Source organism: Mesoplodon densirostris, chromosome 6 (assembly GCF_025265405.1).
Source record: "Mesoplodon densirostris isolate mMesDen1 chromosome 6, mMesDen1 primary haplotype, whole genome shotgun sequence".
In the NCBI taxonomy this organism is placed as follows: domain Eukaryota; kingdom Metazoa; phylum Chordata; class Mammalia; order Artiodactyla; family Ziphiidae; genus Mesoplodon; species Mesoplodon densirostris.
This window is the reverse complement of record NC_082666.1, coordinates 63,576,306-63,598,141: the sequence shown is the minus strand read 5'-3', so window position 1 is coordinate 63,598,141 and position 21,836 is coordinate 63,576,306.

The window sequence follows — 21,836 nt, the reverse complement described above, 5'->3', positions numbered from 1 at the left end:
AACTAGGACTCTCGTAGCATGATGGTTCCATATGCACAGTGAGAGAGGGTCCTTGGAAAACAGTTTGGCAGTATCTTATACAGTTAAATATACACTTACCTTATGTCCCAGCCTCTCCTATCATGGACATTTATCCAAGACAAATGAACAAATATGTCAAGAAAATTCATGGACATGGGTGTTCATAGCAACCTTATAAATAACCAAAGACTAGAAACAATACAAATGCCATTCAACTGGTACATAAAGAAATTATGGCATACCCTTATAATGGAACAGACTCAGCAATAAAAAGGAACAAACTACAGGTACATGCACCAATATGAATGAATTACAGAAGCATTATACGAAATGAAAGAAGACAGACATGAAGGTGATATAGTGCAGATCAGCTGTTGCCTGTAGCCAGGGTTTGAGGAAGGTAACTGACTGCAAAAGAGGTAAGAGAAAGCATTTTGAAGTCATGGAAGATACTTGATTGTGCCAATATCAAACTGTACATTGAAAGTGGAGCAATTTTATTACACATAAATTATACTTCAAAAAACTAAGAAAATACATACAGGGAAAACACTGAATCAGAAAATATCAACACTAAAATCTCCTAATTCTGAAACTATTTTGTTTTTGTATTTTAAAGGAAAAAATAATGAATGGGTGACTGAGCATGAACCCCACCCATCCCTTCTCTTTACTAGAAATAAATGAATCAGTCTGGATGGGGTATTCATCAAAAATGATGCCATGCTAAAATAGAGCATAAGAGGAGTACAAATTAAAGTTATTTATATCTAAAAATTCCTTCCAAAGCTTCAGATGATTCACAAAGAGAAAGTTGACACAAGCATGTGAAATTCAATAGCTATTTAGGCCTGGTTTTTCCATTCTAGTTCCCTTTATTTTGGAAGTGGGAAGTGGTTTCTCACATCTTTAGCCACTCTCAAACACAGTACACACTCCTTTCCCCCAAGTACCACCTTGACCGGTATTGGAAAGTCATCAATGACAATGTCATTATAACTCTTTCATCATTATTATGTCTTTGCCGCATTCATCTGAAAAAACTGACTCAGTGCTTGCGTGACAGGGATAATGTGAAGAGGAATGTTTGGGAGTTATCCACGTAAACAAGAAAATATAAATTGATATAGGGGAGAGATATATATATGTTTACTTTTACATAAAATATTAACCATATATGCCAGTCTTTACTGGACACTGACTATCTGTGGAACACAGCTGTAGCTACTTCATAAAAATTATCCCATTTAATGCTCTCAATGAACCTAAAGATTTATATTATTATCCCCATTTTACAGATGAGGAAATGGAGGATCAAAAAAAGTAAGAAACTTGTGCAAGCTGTGCATAAATTCTATGTTCTCTCTACTAAGCCATGTGTTGTCTATTCTACATATTATAAGAATACCAAAAATAGATAAATGAATAAATAGTTAGATAAAATAAGCGGTATTGTTCCTGCCTTTAAGCAGCTGACAATCTTATAGTCTAAGAACTCAGAATAGGCACTATGACTGGCTTAGAGTATAAACAACACACTGGGTGTATGTGTATGAATATACATATGCATATGTAACAGGTGGGTACACGGACAGACACATCTAAAGAGACAGCTAATGGCATCATTTAAAATACAATACCCACAATTCAAAATTAGATGTTCAAATTAGAAGTTTCTCCTCTCAAGGAATCTTTCTGAGTTGCCAGGCACATAGCCAAAATCTGATGGCAAATACCTTTGCTTTATTTTCAAAGTTTTTCATTTTACTTCTTCTGTTATAAACTCCTTAAAGATAGGTGCAGTGCCATATAAGTACTTTGAAGTCCCCAAAACATCTTATCGAAGCTAACGTGAAAATATTGTCTAAATGCTAATTGAGTACGTGGGCAGGTTTTTAAGAAACAAAAATGGTCATTTGGGTTCTGATTCTTAGTAACCCCTATTTATTTTAATCTAAGTTGGTGTCCTCTTGTCCCTAACACCTATATTCTAATTAAATTCACACTAAAGTTTCAAATTCATAATACAGAATACAGCATGCTTGTCACACAAGTGGCTTCAGGGAGAATCATTTCAACCTGAACACTAATAGACTAGCCTGGGGTCCAGGAAAAGAAACAAAAAGTAAGGAAAAAAGTATTCCACTTCCCCAGACTGCTATTTTTAGGGAAGTACTTCCACTGAGGTTTGCTTCTTATCCACCCCTCACTTCTGTACTTTGTTTTGACTGTGAACTCTTAATCAAATCATTAACCTCCCAGAGTCCCAATTTTCTCATCTGCAAAGTGTAGGTAATTACAGTAATCCTAATTTTGCTGGGCTGTTGCAAGGTTTATCTGTGGCAATATGTGTGAAGAAAAAAGAAAAAGTCTCAAATATCTTACGAACATTTACCTATTCTGAGAATGTGCACTTACATAGCATTGCTACAGCTGAGCTCATGGAGGATAATTGTAGGACTTTACCTTATGTGAAATCTAAGTCTCCCTGATTCTTCCCCTTAAGAAGCCTAAAAGTTGGGTGATCCAGCAGGAGAGGAAAGTGACACTCAACATGAGGATGGAGTGAGATGCAAAGATACGAAGAGAGTGGAAACAGGGAGAGCATGGGGAGAGAGACTGTTTAATGTTTGAAACTAGTGCCAAGCTAAATTAGAAACATGAGTCTGCATACCTGTAACTTACCTCATCGGTATATAATCTGTAACCTGAGATCCCCTCACAGAGAAGTAAAAATAGCAAGGCTCTTCGGCAGCCTGGGGCTCTGCTGAGTGGGTGAGGGCAGGCATGGGGAAGGACAGAGGGACCAGAGAGACAATGTCAATCCTCTGGTACGGAGAAATCCTCCTCCTCTATCCCCTGGGTGATGGCAGGGGGCAAGGAGCCAAGAGAGGTAGCATCCAGGACAGAACAAGGCAACCTTCGGGGCAGAGGAGGTCGCGCTGCTCTGGCGTCACCCGTTTTTGTCACAGGCGCTGGGACATTTCCTCAAAGTGAAGTGTCACTGAAGTCCCAAGCCTGCCTGTCCTGCCTTCATCCAGGAGAGTAAACTAGTCTCCAAGAGGCAAGTGCTGGTGCAGGCACAGAGCACACAAGGCTGCCTCTCCAGGCATGGAGCTGGCTCCTAGCAGGGTGGAACCAGCCATTGGCTCAATGGTTGCCCCACCTTCCAGGAATACTTATTCCCTCACTGGGTGAGTGAGCTTGAGCAGCCCCCGCGGAAAACGTGTTCCCGGCCTTCAGTTCAGGGTCTGGACTCTCTCACACCAACTCTATGCCACATTTTGTCATCAACTGCACAAGGATTTGAGGAAAGCTTTGTCCTTAGTTAGCTCCTATTATATGGAGAAAGTAACTGAGCAGCAGGGAGATGAAGCTAATTTTTAATTAATCACATTAAAAATTAGCACCTGGGGGGCCTCCCTGGTGGCGCAAGTGGTTGAGAGTCCGCCTGCCGATGCAGGGGATACGGGTTCGTGCCCCGGTCTGGGAGGATCCCATATGCCGCGGAGCGGCTGGGCCCGTGAGCCATGGCCGCTGAGCCTGCGCGTCCGGAGCCTGTGCTCCGCAACCGGGGAGGCCACAACAGTGAGAGGCCCGCATACCGCAAAAAAAAAAAAAAAAAAAAAAAAAAAAAAAAAATTAGCACCTGGGAATGCCTTGCCACACTTTTTGGAATGATCATATATTGTATGCTGTTAAAAGAATGAAAACACACTGCAGAATTCCTAATGTTGATTCAACCTTACTTGCATTTTTTCAGAAACAGTATCACAGAAGATGTTAGATCTCAGGATGGTCCCAGAATTTCAAACCCTCTAAAAAATTAAAGCCAAACTAAAATATTAAACTACATAATCTATGCCCTTTGGCTAAGCAAATTTCACTCTGATATTTCAAATATGTTTTAGGCTTACTTTGTAAAATCTGTCTGTTCATGTAAACGGGCTTTGTTCATTCACTTTGCGAACTCAAAACATCTTCCTGTTGCCATTTAAAGAGAAGGTAGAACCTTGGTTTCAATCTTCCTCTTGTGCACAGAGTCATCAAAGCTTTATTTACTCTGAAGAATTCACACAGAAGGGCTGTGAGCTCTCCCTGGCTTCCTTAGAAGAAATATCAGGGAACAGCTGGACAGAGTAAAAAGAGATCGAACCATACCCACCTGGCCTGGAATGCTGGCTCTGCCTCACAAGCTCTGTAACCCCCAGAGAGTTCAATTACATTCTGAGCTTCGTTCAGTTACTTTTCCTGTAAAAATGCAGAGAGTAGTGCCTACCTCATGTGGTGATTTTAATGATTTAGTAAAGTAGCATCTGTAAAAGGCCCTAGAGCTGCATTACACAATAGAAAGATACTACAAGTCATCTGTATGATTTTAAACTTTCTAGTAGCCACATTTTTTAAGGGTAACTGTAATGACAACACATTTTATTTAATTCAATATATTTGAAATACCATTTGAGGACCTAATCAGTAGAAAAATTTATGTCAATGAGGTATTTTACATTCATTTTCCTATTAAGTCTTTCAAAGCCAGTGTGTCTTTTATACTTACAACACATCTTAATTCAGACACTAAATTCTAATAGAAAATGCCTCATCTATATTTATATTTCTTTAAACTTACATTTGAAAAAGCAGATTCACATACCTAAGTTGTTCCAAAAGTGATTAAAAGTTTTCCAAAATTGAATCAAGTATCAGTGTTTTAAATTTAAAACAATTAAAATTAAATGAGAAAGTCAGTTTCTCAGTCATACCAGCCCCCTTTCAAGTGCCCAATACCCACATGAAACTAGTGGCTACTGCACTGGACTCTGAAGCCATAAAGTAATGTCCAGTACTTAGTAGGTAGTCAATGAATGAAATATTTTCATCTATCCACTAATATCTGATTTTGATGTTTTCTCAGCACTGAAGTTTCAACTCTGAGAGCAGTATAAGCAACATCTATAACTGGCTTCCCTAGTTTGAGAGTGGATTCCCTAGGTTGAGAAAGACTGAGGTGGCATAATTTCTATTCGTCATCCCACATATTACCAAAACAGTCTTCTGGAACTGCAGCCATTAAGTTACTCTAGTTTTTTGCTGCATTTCGGTCAGCCTTAACACTCCTACTATACCGTCCTGGTTTCCCATATCTCAAGTGGCAAATAATACCAATGTCTCCATGGCATGTAAAACATGAACACACAAGAGAGAGAATCAGCCAACCACTACCAAACACCCCTGCTTTGGAAATTCATGAACTCCGGGCTAAAAAAAAGTATCCATGTGCCACTTAAAGGAATCCATAACTCACTTTTTAAAAAAACACTCCACGTTAGAATTTCACAAAGAACTTTTTGAATGTCACAACTATTAGTCGGAAGCTGTTCATCCCATTGATACATGTCCCACTTTTAAGAAAGCAGGCTGCTAAAAAGACCAAGTCCATTCTTCTTTATTCCTCAAGGATATAGAAATCTGAGAAACAGAAATAGAAGATTCAACAGTTTGGCCAGATCATCAGCTCACTCTGTAAGTTTGTGGTTCTTACAAGGGCTTTGTACCTCAAGTCTTAAGGACCATGACACTTTCCTCAGATCTTCTGAAAAGATACAGAGCTCTCAGATGTTCAAAACTACATGGCACCATGGTTCGTATCTTCCTAGATGCGACGAACATCTGCTGTTGCTGCCTGCCCAGCATCCCTTCCCCCATGCCTCTGGTACCATCCCCCTGATAGCACTCTGGAGGAATGAACCTTCCACTGGCTGTAGCCCTGTGGGACTCTCCACTTGTTTCATCCTCCCTGCCAACAAGTATGTGTTTAACTCAAATTAAACCAACCAGGCTCTCTATCCTTGAAATCTAAATCTCAAGCAAACTGTTATAAGGATGTTATAAAGGAGGTCACGAGGATGTTCAAATGGCTAGCGCTCTTTTATTCGGACAGCCTGACATTTTGACTTTAAAGAGATTCCCCAGAAATTTTGCCACTAGATCCCGAGAGCTTTTGTGCTTCTTCTCCTTTCCAAAGACTGGTCTTAGTCTTGGGCTTTTTCTTGAATCCCACAGTCCTCTAGCCTTCAATAAATTCTTTCGTTTCTGAAGTTACCCACAGTTATTCTGTTGCTTGCACTCAATCATTCCTAACTGAAAAAATAGGTAATGTTCTGTTATCAAATATGAAGTCTCTCAGGCCCAGGCTCGCTTGGCCAAAATAAACTTGCTGCTCTTTCTCCAATCATGCAGACAGGGAGATGCCCATTAATGAGCTCATGAAGTTGAGTAATAATTTCGGACAATTGCTTTTCAGTCTCCCAAAGCCCTAATTAGAATCCTTTATTTGTCTTCAACTCAGGCGAACTTTGCCATGAAGATGAGATCCTTGAAGGACGCGAGGAGAATCTTCACAGTACCCTGACCTGAGAAAAACCCTTCAGACTGATTCTAACTGATATCATTGTAAAATACAGCCACATTGCAAAGTCAAGCAAAACTAAGCTAGATCCCAAGCAAATATTTTTCCATTTTCAGGGCATATTGTCTTCATATGGAACTCCTCACTCATGTTTCACCTCCCTGCTACTGTTCATTTTTCATTATCAAGTTGTACAGCCTTTTATATTTCTACCTCAGTAGTTACTTTGGGAGGTCATAGAGCTTTAAGCTGTCTATACAATCTGAAACCAACAAAAACCGTACAATAAAATGGAATACTGTCTACCAGCAAAACATTTACTGGCTCCTTTACATAGAATACAGAGACACTGTTAATGATGGAAAGATATCTGTGTGCTCAGAGAAATACAGGCCTAATTGTTCTACGAAGCATAGCAGAAAACGACTGCCAGAAGTTATATACAGTACAGGGTACAAGCTAGATTTTGGCTGTCTACTTTAGCAAAGATCATTATAAAATCAAATCTCATAATTCTATAGCTACCCCCTGCTTGCATTTACATTTCTTCAGGAATGTTTATTTTTCCTCTGTAGCATTAGTACCAGCACCCATATTTCAAGCACCTATGTTGATCCTGAGATCAAGCCACAGATCCTTCTCCTTCCTCATTAATTGAAGAGTTGCTTGGGATCAACCATGTTTCACCACATTCTTCCAACTTATTATCCATGTCTTCATAATAAATATTCATTTGGAAGTTCCATAAGTTCTTTCAAGTCATTCAGGTCCCATTTGAAATCCTAATGCTATAATTTGCAGAGCTGAAGCCCAGTGGCCTATAACAGTGACTCGAATACAGCTGGACAGTAAAAGCTGCACAGACTCAACTTAGGCAAGGAAGAGTCCTGCCCAGTAAGTCTCCCATTACCTTCGTGCATCCCATGCATTAACCCCATTCTTGGGGACTGATGTGGAACGAACTTTTTATATTAGGAAAAAAAAACATTATAGAATAGTCTATCTAAAGCACTTTGCAGAAAGATAAAGTACTTAGGTATCCACCTTGGAAAAAGGAGTAGTTACTTCATTATTACTTGTTAAAAATGGTGAAGGGTTGGACTTCCCTGGTGGTATAGTGGTTAAGAATATGCCTGCAAACGCAGGGGACATGGGTTCGAGCCCTTGTCCAGGAAGATTCCACATGCTGCAGAGCAACTAAGCCTGTGCACCACAACTACTGAGCTTGAGCTCTAGAGCCCACGAGCCACAACTACTGAGCCCACATGCCACAGCTACTGAGCCTGCACACCACACCAACAGAAGCCACCGTGATGAGAAGCCTGTGCACCGCAACGAAGAGGAGCCCCTGCTCACCACAACTAGAGAAAGCCCGCACGCAGCAACAAAGACCCAATGCAGCCAAAAATAAATTGATTAATTTTTTAAAAATTGGTCAAGGGTCTGAGATTTTGCTCTTCTTGCAAGTTAACAAATTAGCCTGCCACTGTTTTAGGGATGCTGGCAGAAGACATAAGACTGACTCTGACTGAGTCAGAAACAAAGAATTTTATTATTTGTAGCAAACATCAAATGTCAAGAACAATATATTTGCAATGTTGCCCTTACCCCCAAGTATCACAGAATGACACAGATGGGCCCGCTGGGCTGCATTACAGAAAAGGAACACTGATCTTAGGGAACTCACATGTTTTATAATGGGCAACAGGCATACTTGCCCTCCAGGCATGCTCTGGAGGTAACATCATCTTGATCATACTGAAACATGCCCTTCACTCAAGAGGGGGATACTGTGTCTTCTGAGGCTTTTCACTATATAAACATCTTTGTAAATAGGGTTCAGAGTCAAGGCAATCGGTGCCTCTGTGCATAAGATGTGCAGAAACACAAGAGACCCGAGAGAGGACTGTTTCCTCATGTTACTGACCTATATCCAATTTTCTGAAAATTTGAGAGGCTGTTTTTAAAGTGTGACCAAAATTGTCAATACCTATTTAACCTTAGTTCTCAAAGAGAGACCCATAACTTAGTCTTCCCACTCCAAGCATCACCATCTGAGATATAATTGTCAGAAGGATCCATCTGACTCAGGAATCTCTCCTTAGGGATAGCTGCAAATCTTTTTATTTCCTTTGAGATGTTAAATGTGTTCTTGTGAGTGACTGACCCTACCCTGTTGAATTAACTTTATATATGATTTACTAAAAATGTAGGTATACTTGCCATTTACTCTGAGAATAGCATGGTATTCACTGTGGTGAACACTTCATACACATTACTTTTTTAAACCTTTATAAAGATCTCGGTGTTATCTCCACTGTTGATATGTAAAAAAGCCTCAATGAGTAGATCACCCAATGTAACTAGTAAATGACAAGATTGGGATTTGAACAGAGGTCTGGCCAACCCAATTTGGGTACTTATCTACCTCTCCAAATAGCTACTTAGTGCTTAAATGTATGTGGATACATGGAAAAAAATCATAAAAGCATCAATATAATGAGAATCTGTTATTAACTATCAATCCCATCTTTCTAAGGTATTGGTAAAACTCTTAATTGGAAGCAACTCATGTCATATCTTAGTACTGAAGCTCAAGACTGAGCTGTAATTAAAGATTCTTACTTAACCTCATTTCTATACCCTCAGGGCTGCAATGAGATTCCACCAAAAAGATTTGCCCAGTCAAAAGTGCTACCATATCTTATACGCTGGAATAAGAATTAGGCTCCCTTAGATAGATCACTGGCCAGAATCAACTTGCTGATTTTTCTTGAATAGTACAGATATGATAATAGTCCAGTGATAAAATTAGAGAGTTTGTGTTTTATGTCACATGTTAATCGTCTTCAGCCTACAAATCTACATCCCTTCTGATCTCTACAGGTTCCTTGGAAATAATTAATTTTTTGTCTAAGGTTACATATTCAATCAAAAGTTACTGTTGAATTGGAAATTGAGAATGGAGTAGGAGACAACATCGCAGTATGATTCTTCATCAAAAAAATTTAATAGAAACTGGTTCCATACCTTGATCAAACAGGGAGAGGAGCCATTAAACTCATCTATTATTGTTACACCAAATCATGCTGACTCAAGGTCAGCAGGAACAAACACACACCCCTCCAGGCAAAAAATGAAGACTCTTGTTTCAAAGGATGAGACCTGTGCTTTGATAAGAGAAGAAATATTCTCTCATCAACACAGATGGTCTTCCCTTCCAGAAGAGAAAACGTTTACCTTTGCGAAAATATTTGATAGCTCCACTAATAAGGAAACCAGCATGTCCCTGCTGGACAGTTTGAAAAGAAACTTGAATTTGGATCTATGTTTACCCTCACTCATCGGACTGCAGTCCGCCCTTCCATGCTCTGCTCCCACTTTGGGGGACAGCAAGAAGAACGCCCTCCTGGCTAAAGCCCGGGGTACTCACAAAGGGGAAAGATTTTGTGCTATGGAAGAAGTGGCAAATTTCTCTAGGGAACTGTTGGAGCTGTCAGTGTGAGAGACTTGCAAAGGGGGCATGTGGAGTTTGAGTACCAACCACAAGGCAGGAGAGCCTGGTGCGGAATGTAAGGAACTCTCAGAGAGCCATCTCCTTGAAGAGACCTAAGGCTTAGGGAGCTTTCCTTTCAGGTAGAAAATTGAGTCTGCTAGATGTATAACCTTTGTTTCTCCTACATTATAATGTTCCTCTGAAAGTCTAAACTTTCAGTAAATAATCTTGTATGTGCCTGTGAATTCTAACCAATGAGACTTTGAGATTGAAATAATAGGACTCCCCCCATTTCCTCCTACACTTAAATGTAGAAGGTGATTGTACCCCTCAGAGGGCCCAAAGTCACAGGCAACAGCTAGTAAGGACCCTGGATCCTGCAATCATGTTCTGCAGGGAACAGCATGTGATTATTCCCAAGTCTAGTGAAGGCATCTTTGGCAAGAGGGCTCACTGACCTCTAGGCTACATCCGCAAGTCTCAAAATTCAGCTTTGAAAGTGCTTTGTGTAATTGTTATTGCTGTAATCCTTTCTGTGTGTTTGCCATTGCATTTATTTCTGCTAATGTTGGACTTGCAAAGTGGCGAAACCCAGAAATGATGGGAAATAAATGCCCCTTCTTCCAAAAGAAGACACTTTATAGACCCATTTGCCCTTTGCCAGGAAGAAAATTGAGTGTGTTTTACAAAACTAGCATGAATCAATAAAGGAAATAATTAAGAAGAAGATGTCAACAAGGGACTACTATTTAAGGTCTCTTGTTAGATGCTTTATTTATGTGAATTTAATAGTTCAACCACACATTTGTGTTTCAAACTGGAGTACTAAACAAAAGAACAGAGGTTCAGCAGTTTTAGATAATGTACTCAAATTCATATAACTATTTAGGGAAGACCTAGGATTTAAACTGAGGTCTGAGTTGAAATGCCATGCTAGTTCTACAACTGCTTGCATGTATTTTGTAAACTGTAGACGTAAAATATCTCATGAAGGTGGGCTTTCATGAATTTGTCTTTGGAGAGTTTTTCAGGAAACAGAGAAGAGAGATTTGGAGCTGGCTTGACAAGGGAATAAAATGATTTCTGACAGATATATAGCTATCCCATCCTCCCTCCAGATAAGGGAGTGCTTGAAATCCATAGTAAATACCTTAAAAAAAAAATTCCAGATCATGGCCAGCTTTGTTCTCAAGTAAACCTTTCCTTACTAAAGGAACTCCAGGGGCTTGTCAGGTGACTTGACATTTCTAACCCAGGACAGATAAAGTCAGTAGAATATAGGGCCAGAGACAGGCGTGAGAGTGTCTCAGCAGTACTGTTCCTAGATCTTTTCACCAGGCATGGAAGGTGTCACCCAACCCTACAGTTAGCAAATATTTAATTACTAGCCACCAGGGTTCTGGGGATCATTAACGTACAAATAATTGTTCAGATGTACATGTCAACAGCCAAGTGGTGAAAACCAGACATGATGGGAAACCAGAAGACAATGAACAAGGTTTCTAAATAAAAGCATTGAGGGAGGGTGGGAGATGGGTGGACGGCTGGCAGTCCGCGGGAGAAGCCAGGAATGCACAGTTATTTTCTCATTTTCCCAGTGTGCAACTTAAGATGTCAGCGGAACACTGCCCATTCTCCCCAGGATCTCTGCTCTATTCGCTGTGGACTTTCCAGGGGCTGAGGCCAGAGATCAGGGAGGATTTTAAGGAGACGTGATGGTTACCGGCCAAGGCTCCACTCTGGTCTGGAAAGCAGTTTCCGGAGAGGTTTTCTCCAATGGTTCCAAGGAAAAATTATGGGTCCCTAGCGTATCATGTTCTCAAAAAAATTGGTAAGGGGATTATGATATGCACATACCATGAAATGTTTCACCTGATCTCAAGCCTTTAGTTTATTTATTGACTGGTTACTATGTGCCAGGCATTCGGCTAGGTGCTTCTAGCGCTACGTAAAAATATCTCACCTTCACACACACATACACACACACAACAAAAAACGAAAAAAAACCCTCAAGGGGCTAATACTATTCTCATTTTATGGACAAGGAAATTGAGTCTCAGAGAGATTAAGAACCAAAAAAAGAACCAGTTAGTGGTGTGACTGGGTTTCAAACCCATGTTAGTTTGATTCCAAAGCCAGTGCATGTTCCATTATACCAACAGCTTCTTGCTAGTGGGGACTTGCAGGGGGATATGGGGGTTGCTGGAATTACTTTTAAGTTTTGTATTAAAATTATTTAAACCGGGCTTCCATGGTGGCGCAGTGGTTGAGAGTCCGCCTGCCGATGCAGGGGACACGGGTTCGTGCCCCTATCCCGGAAGATCCCACATGCCGCGGAGCGGCTGGGCCCGCGAGCCATGGCCGCGGAGCCTGTGTGTCCGGAGCCTGTGCTCCGCAGCGGGAGAGGCCACAGCAGTGAGAGGCCCACGTACAGCAAAAAAAAAAAAAAAAAAAATTATTTAAACCAAAGAAATTTATAAATACATCTGTAGTTGTGTATTTTCAAGCACCAGTGATCAGAGAGTATTTTCAAGAACAGTAAGGAATATTCTCAATAGCCGCAGGGATGAAGCCAGCCAGGTCTGGGGACTGAATCGCTTGGTGTATTAGCTGCACCCAGAAGGTAACGAGCCTTGGGCCAAGTATTTGCACATAGAAAAAATATATCTTTTGACTTGAAAGTCTGACACCAGCCCTCTCTTAAAGGAGGGTGGAAAGGCCCTACTCCGGAGACCTTTGAGCCTCTTCCACTTAGTTGCTGTGTGCTCCCCTTGACTGAGCCAACTCCCACCCTATCTGTTTCCTCCCAGGAATGAGTGGAGGTCCTGGGTCTGGCCTCAGGGGACCCAGCTGCTCCACGTCCCTATCTAAACTGTATTCCAAGCAAATCCTAGAATTGGTGTCCCAAGGAGCACCTGCCCTTTTCTCCTTTTTGTAGTTGGTGTCACAGAAGGATCAGAAGTCCTTTCAGAGATGAACTTGGCCTTACTGTCCATTTGTTCCAGTCACACCAGCCATGTCTCCAAGTCCCAAACGTACCTCACAGCTTAATTCCTCAGCCTCTGTACACACTGTTTCTTTCCACTCAGTGCCCAAATGCTCTGTCTCCACTGAGTGAAAAGCAAACGCATTCATTTTCCTTTTAAGCATCAAACAGTCCATTTTCCCACTGCTGGATTGGTGAGCTTGGCTTGGAGCTATGACCCAAGCCTAGTGCTTGGGACCCACCACAGGGGAGAGTCAGGAACAAACTCCAGAAGACTGCAATCAAATTGGATGAAAAAAAAGGAGAAAATACCTTTCTCTCTACTGTTACACTCTGTGGTGGGGAAAAATAGGAGGATTTAATTTGGGGATTGAATTTTCTCTGATAACCAGGGACTGGGGATCCTTTTCCAGCTGGCTTCATGAACATGTATCAAACCTAGCAATGTAGCAGCTTGAGTTCTTATTAATTTACATGCAAGTTTTTACTAGGAAATTTATTACTTCAACTTATTGCTTTACAGCCTTAACATTTTTAGGAATCATATCTGGAAAAAAATGTATAAGTGTTATAATATGGGTGAATAGTACACAGAATGCTCAAAATTTAAAATAATAGCTAAAATTATTTAGCACTTACTACATGCCAGACACTGTTCTATACACTTCAAAGAGTAATTTGTTTATTCCTCCCAACAACCTATGAGGCGGGTGCTGTAAATATCCCCATGCTGTAGTTTAGGGAGCTGAGGAACAGAGAGGTTAAATGTGTGCCCCGAGGCCATGGCCAGCTGGGATCCTAAGCCTGGTGCCCAGGCCTTAGAGTTCTTATTCTTAGTATTACATACCTCAAGTCTTTAATTTTTTTTTTTTTTTTTTGCGGTACGCGGGCCTCTCACTGTTGTGGCCTCTCCCGTTGCGGAGCACAGGCTCCGGACGCGCAGGCTCAGCGGCCATGGCTCACGGGCCCAGCCGCTCCGCGGCATGTGGGATCCTCCCAGATCGGGGCACGAACCCGTATCCCCTGCATCGGCAGGCGGACTCTCAACCACTGCGCCACCAGGGAGGCCCAAGTCTTTAATTTTTAGATCCTCCAACATTAAACTACAATTAGTTTCACTTCTGCTAGCATGCCATACGGTCTGATAATGACAGGGTAAGTATTAAAAACAAGAAGAACAGACTGAGTAAGGTTTACTTGTTCATGCATTGGCTCTGTAAGTCAGTTAACATTTACCCACTGGCAGTTCCATGCCGAGTATGAGAGAGACAAAAATGACAAGACACAGTTCTGGTTGCAAGAAACTCAGCCAAGTGGGGGAACTATCAGAAGTCTGAAGTTTATAACCAATCGCTTCACTCCTCTTCCTCTTTTCTTGCTTCCCTCCTACCTTCAAGCCCATCTGACTTTAACATGACTCCAGTAACATAACATCGTGAGCACGGCTGGAAAAATATCACTTGATAGAAAAAGAACCCAATTGCTTTTATACTATCAACTCTAATGCAGATTCTCATCCAAACACACACTTATTTACGTGCTGGGCTCATTGGTACTGGATTTGCACTGAATATTCTATTCACAGTAACTTGCAAGACAGGCATCACCAGCTATCATTTTTCAGAGGAAGAAACTCTGGGAAGCTCAGGTGAGTTGGATGGCTTTCTGAGGCCACAATAAGTCACAGAGCCAGGAGTCACCTGAGGCTAAAATCCCAACTCTTTCGACCAGGCTGTCATGCCTCTTCTTTACACATCTGTGCATATCCAGTCTTTTTCCCTGAATATGGTTTTGGCTTTGAACATCGGCTTCCTTTCCTTCCATGGTCAGACTGAACAAACTCCTGCGGTACAGCATGTATAACATTGGATTCAACTGACTGGAAGGAGACTGTAGCCTCCTTTGCCAGCCTCCTCGTGGAGGCTGGAGCCAGCCTGAAACAGCCGGATTCCTTCTTCTCTCATCTGAGACTCACCCGGGCCCGCTTCGAGATTTCCAGAGCTAAGTGTACCTCCCAAGCAGCAGGCAGCCTCAGCCAGACCTGAGTCTGTGTGAGAAGCATGTGCCTCTGCGTGTGAGAGAACGGGGAATGATCCTTCTGCCCCCAGCATGGGGTTTGGTCCCATATCCTCTTGACTCTTGAACTCAGGACCACCACACAGCTCAGGCTGGCTGCCTGAGCATCCTGTCCTCCTCCTCCACAGAATGTCCTTGCAGACACAAGCTCCCTCTCGGAGGGGCCGGGGCCAGGGAAGATTGTGTGGGCCAACCCACCACACCCCTTCCCCGCTCAGGTAGAGCAATGTAGGCTGGATTTCCTGTTTGGACTGCTCACTACAAATTCCCATGTCATTCCGTATTTCAATAGCTTTTATCTAACCCTGGAAGGCACTCAGAAAACCTTATCCTTATTCAAGCTTCCCACTTAAGTATGAAAGGATTGGGCCGTCATCTTCTTTGGTCTGAAATTCTGCCCTTCAATCATATTCTTTATAGCATTTAGCCTAATAATCAAGCTGGAAGTATCAGAGTCTAGCTCCGAACATCCAAAATGAATGACTACCTCTACAAGGGGAAAGGGAGGGGCCGCTCGTTGCAAGAAGAGTGAGAAATGACCCTGGTCCACTGTACCTTGAACTTGAATCCTGAAAAATGAATTCTGCTTTTCACCATGACCTGGGTCTCCCTCTGCAAGACTGAGTTTCAGAGATATGCTGATTCGTTTTTGTGAGTTTATGCTTTTACACACACATACACAAACAACACCCTAATTCCTCTCAAAGAGTGGAAAAACATGACATTTCTTAAGTGTGCGTGATTGTCGTAGGTACTTCAAATACACTGTCTCAATAAACCTTCAGAATGACACAATTATCCCCATATTAAAAATGAAGAGGGTTTCCCTGGTGGCGCAGTGGTTGAGAGTCTGCCTGCCAATGCAGGGGACACGGGTTCGTGCCCCGGTCCGGGAAGATCCCACATGCCGCGGAGTGGCTGGGTCCGTGAGCCATGGCCGCTGAGCCTGCGTGTCTGGAGCCTGTGCTCCACAACGGGAGAGGCCACCACAGTGAGAGGCCCGCATACCGCAAAAAAAAAAAAAAAAAAAAAAAAAGAAGAATCTGCATCTAAGCAAGGTCAACTAACTCACCAATGTAATAAGCACATACACCCAAAATAAGAGTTGGGACTGGGGATTTAAATAGAAGCACGTGCTTTTGACCACCATGGAGTTTTGCCAGTCCAGCTACGAAACAGAATGACTTGCTCAAAGTGGCAAGTAGAGTGGAAAAGTACAAGGCACTTGACAGTTGCTAAGGACCTACTATGCATCTGGCACTGTCTTCAACATTCGATTGGCTTCAAATAATCCATGCTTGCAGGATAAGGTGTTACTGTATCCAGGTGGCAGCTGCCCCTAAGGTTTTGTGACATGCTAGGAAAGGGAAGATTTAGGGTGCAAACCAGGTCTGTCTGATTCCCAAGTTAGTTCCTCGTGATGAAGGATGCTGTGACTAATTTCAAAGCTGACTTTAGGCTCAGGTAGTTTATTAGTTGGAAGGCTCTCTCTGCTTCCATATTTCTTCCACACTGACCTCAGGGATGCAGTCATAGGAGACAGGCTCTGCCTTATTGTTTCTATGACAAATGACTAAATTATGAATTTCCTGAGAGTGTGCATCATCTCCTCCACAACTCCTAGTATACTGTCTGAAGCTAAAATGAGCTCAAATATTGGATGGATGAATAAATGAATATGTATTTCTGGAAGTATTAACATTTTCTATCCCAATACCTGTATGCAAATTTTCATTAAGTGGTCCCCTCAATTACCTGTATCAAATTCATCTCATGTACTAGTATAATTGATTTATCAACACATCCCAGACCTCTTGAATCAGAATCTCTCAACTGAATCTCACCAATGTCTGCATTTTAAGAGATGATGATTCCAAAGCATATGAAGTTTGTAACCTTTGTTGTGGAACAAATTAGCTTGGCAAACATCCCCTTTGGAAAACAGGAGGCTGGAGTAAACCTCAGGCCTCTATACCTTGGACTGGTCTTACAAAGGTGTAAAGGAGAGAAGAGAGGGGAACTTCTATGTCAACATCTAACCTGTGCCCAAGCTGATCAGCAGGTTGGACACTGGTAAATTGCCCTGATGTAGTTTTAAATCGTTTTTGACCTTAATTGATACATTGTTTTTAAGTAAATCATGATTCTTATGAAAAGAGTACATACATATAATTTTTAAAGTCAGATTGTGCTAATAGTCTTATAAAAAGACACTTAGTCCCCTCTACTTTGTGTCTTCCACATCCTTCTCCCAGAGGTGACTACTAAAGTTTTAAACTTTTTTTTAAAATGTATCCCTATTTCTCTAGAACCACATGTATTAACTCACATATCTCATTTCATCATATTTAGACTTTGTTAGTCCTATTTTAATAACTGAGGAGTTTATACTGTCTCTTCCCCTCCCCCTTATAGCTGTATCACAGTATTTTCATTAATAGATAATGTGAATATTATTCAGTGCTCAATCATGTAGCAGACTATGGTTATACATCTTTTCTTCTATAGCTCTTTGTTTTTCCTGGGATTAGCAATTCCTTCATTTGAAAAAAATTCTATGTGTCCATTCAACTCTCTAGTTAAATCTCCCCTTACCTACTAAGATCTTTGAAATATGTCATTTAATTTTTCATGTGATCAAGTCCCTTATGTAATTTATCACTTTAATTTTTTTTAATATAGATAATCCTACTTGAATTCTCCATCCACCTGCTCCAATCTATATGTTGCTCTTCAGACTTTCGCTCCTATTATTTTGTAACTTCCCTTTGCAAATTTCCTTCCCTTCTGATGATCTATATTGGATCCTACTTCTGGTATTTTTTTCTTTCCTGATTTATTCTTGTTTTAGTGAAAAACATCCTCTAGTAACTTACTGAGAAAGAGCATATTGGAATGAAAATGTTTTAGAGCTTGCACGTCTGAAAACACCTTTAATCTACCATCACATTTGATTTGCAGTTTTTATGAGCAAAACACTATAAACTGAAGATCACTTACTTCAAAATTTTGAAGGTACTATTGTCCTCTCTTCCGATAACGCTGTTGAGAAGTCAACCACCATTCTCCTAGCAATCTGATTCCTCATCCATTTTATGTGTGAATCTACTTTCTATTCTTTGGAAATTTTTAGATGCTTGTTTGGTTTGAATACATCTTGGGATGGAAATTCAGAGGGCTCTGGCAGTTGGAAGATATTTGCTCTTTGGGTTTCTTGTTTTCCTTCTTTGGCATTGTTCTTTTTCATATTTTTGCCCTTTTTTCATAATTTATATTAGATTTATCCTCTAATTTCCTTACTCTTTCTCCTTGTGTCCGTCTGTTTTGTTTTGTTTCTGAATAACATAATTATACAAATATTTTTCAGTGCAGTTTTTATTTAAGCCATTATATATTTAATTCCCAAGAGCTCCACATGATTCACAGATTATCTTTTTTTTAAAACACACTGTTCCAGATTGCAGATATCGCCTATCCAGTTCTAAGATTATGTTTTTCCTTATTTTTTCTTGTTGTACTAGTAGATTTGAGGGAAAAAAGAGTTAGAAATCTTTCTACTTCAAAATTTTAAACGAATCTCTTAATACTATAGGTGCTAACAGTTAAAAAGTTACATTTTTACATGCCTATTTTTCACATGTATGATCACACAGAGTTTCACAAAATACCCTATGAGGAAAGGAAGAACCCATTTTGTTATTAGCATGGAAAGTTGAAGTGATTCTAGTTGGGTGGAGCTGGCAGTAGACACCAGGTGTCCTGAATACCAGTATAAGGCCTTACTTTAATTAGAAAAATGGTTCCCAAAGTTTATTCATCATTACAGTTACCTAGAGCTTAACAAAATCATAGGCCTCACATCAGATCCACAGAATCAAGAATCCTTGAGTGTGAGACCCAGATATTTGTAATTTATTTTAAAGAAGTCTCCCAGAGGACTACAAGGCCAAGTTGACAAACTACTGCGTGGCTATATTGTTGTACCCTCAAACCTTCTCAGGTGATGGTGACTAAGCCTTTTCATCTGTTTCTCAGAATAATATTCCCTCAAGACTAACTCGTTTGCAATTTGGAACAAAAGGGAAGGATTACAGCTATGCCAAAGTTCTATTGCATCATTTCTTGGATGTGCCCATAAAACTGCAGTCTCCTTTGCCTTATATTCTATTTGTCATAGACTGAGAATAAAGGTCTTTATCTGGTACAACTACATTTTATTTTTCCTTATCCAGCCTCATCCAATGCCACTATTTTCTATTTTGACCCATAAGGCTCCTCCAACTCAAAGGAAGAACATATATTCTGTATTCCAGGCTGACCGTCTTCCTGCCTTCACCCCACCATGACAGGGGCTATCACATCCCCTTGTCATTCCACATATTCCAACAATAAATGGTGTGGTGTTCATGTCTTATTCCCTGTGCTTTATCTTTCCAAAAAACCCATGATAATATGTGGGATAGATCAGGGCAAGGAGCTCCCACGTGACATACAGTTTGATCTCAAGTACCCCATTTTCAGCTTGTTCTATCCCCTCACCCCACACAAAGCTCCCCAGCTATTTTTACACACCTCTAGCACGACACTCACCAAGAGTGTCTCTGCCTCCTTCATTCTTATCACAGTCACTTGGAGTCAACAGCCTTAAAACAACCGTCACACTCCAAATTCATATTTGTTAAGGGAGACTAACCCTAATGCAACAGGCTGACACTCATTTTATTCCCTCAGCCTTGAACTGCTGGGAAAATTAAGACATTATGTTACTAGTCTAATCTTGAACTTCCATCATAAAGAAAATGTGACAGCAGATATCACTGTTGAGAATCAGATCCTTAGTTACTTAGAACAATACTCTACCAGGGAATTTGCCAGGGAAAAAAAAAAAAGTGCTTTTAGGCAACAGATCTGTCCTTTCTTCTCATTGCAAACAGAGCCGATGTAACATAATGTCAGCCCCTCACCTACTCCCCAGCCACAATTCCAAGGCTGTAGAGTAAAAGTTGTCATCGTATGATAATTCACAACTGAATTACACTTTCCTTTGCCACACATAAAAAGGGGCAAAGGTGGAAAATCAGCTGGGTTTAGAAATAAAAAGGGTTACTGCTGTATTGTAGGGAGTTAGAATTAGAAAAGGGTTTTCACTAAATGACACTTTCCATGAGCAATTTAGAGTCAGTAAAAATACCAGAGAGTATTTGTAAGGCCACGGCCTCTCAAAAAGCATTCGAAAGAAATTGCCTGAAGAGTCTATACGTGCATAATTGTTTATTCTCAGAAACGCAGGCCAATCCTCTACACACATACTGGGATATCACTGTTTGCAGGCACACACAAGCCTGGGGGCAGCCAAAAGTAAAACGTACAGTTCTCTGTGTAGGTCATATTCTATGGCTAAGAAACCTCCAGAACATGTCTAAACGTTCTCGCCCTGGAGAACAGAGATCTTAGGAGGACATGGGCATGTAACCTAGAGGTCACAGACAAGAATACTAAGAGCTTGGAGGAGTAATGGAGACTGCCTAAAAGTGCCTTAAAGATCAAGGTCCCCATTAGACGGCTGCCATGGGTCAACCTTTGGGCCACACACTTGAATAAAGAGGTAAAAATTATTAGGAAGTAAGCCCCAGACTCAGCTTGTCCTCTTGATTTCACCATCTCTGGTACCATGTAATTACTAAAACCTGGTTCAAGTGTGCATAATTATTAAAATCTACTTAAAGCACAGGGCAGGTGTGAATTCCTGAAGATGTGCACAGTTCATACCAACCAAGAACCAGAGGTCATGTGGGAATTTGAATGAGTATTGAGGCCTATGGAATTCGGCCGCTGTTAAGCATTTGCATACCCAAACCCCCAAAGTAATAAGTAACAGCTGATGTGTGCATAGCATTTTATAACACTACCCCACTTGATCCTCACTTCTATGTGGCCTGAACAAGAGACTATCAGTTCCATTTCACAGACGGGAAAGCTAAAGGAATTATCCATGATCACATAGCTGACAGCCGAGATTCCAAGCTAAGTTCTCTGACCTCAGAACTAAAGTGTTTGTTTGTTTGTTTTTAAATCAACAAGGAAAAATTTGATTTTAAACAATTCTAAATGTTTTCATGCCTTCTCTCACATCTCCACTCCACACCCTTTCATGCTAATGTTTCACGTGAGAATTTAACTGTTCCATATTTCAGGCTAGAGGAAACCATCCATTCACTTGAATCCCAGCAGCACTAACACTGCATTAAGTCATCTGCAAAAGCAGCCAGTGTTGTGCGCCGGCTGAGGCCTCCCTTTTTGCTGTACGTTGGTGTGAAATTATATAAGAGGTGACATCCTACAGAATGCAGAGTGTTACAACTTTCCCCCATCATGGGTTCCAACCCCACGCTCTGACTGCTTTATACAAAAAGCAAACACAGGGGCTGGCCTCCGTTAATGTGCAATCCCCATTCTAACCACCTCTGACAGAAAGTGGCCTTGGGGTGCCCTGCCTGAAATAAATAGCGTTGGATCAACGCATTGGGCTCCTCTGGCACCCGCAGAACCAGAGACATTCCTCCCCCAGTGATTCCCTGTGCAGCATTGAAAGTATGGATCTTGGATGCTGTTTCAGAAGGAACCACGAGCCATTTATTCTCAGTCTGAAGTTGGCAGCCTTTCTATTTTGGGGAATTTTTAATAGGACTAGCGGGGGGAACCAACATTAGGGCTTACTCTCTCAGTGTGGGGTTAGATGTGTAATGCATATGTTTGCCCTGAGGACCCTAAACCACGTACTATAAAACTTTGCTCAAATGCCTTTCTCCTCAACTATTAACATTTTCCTGTGTACACTGTTCATTTCG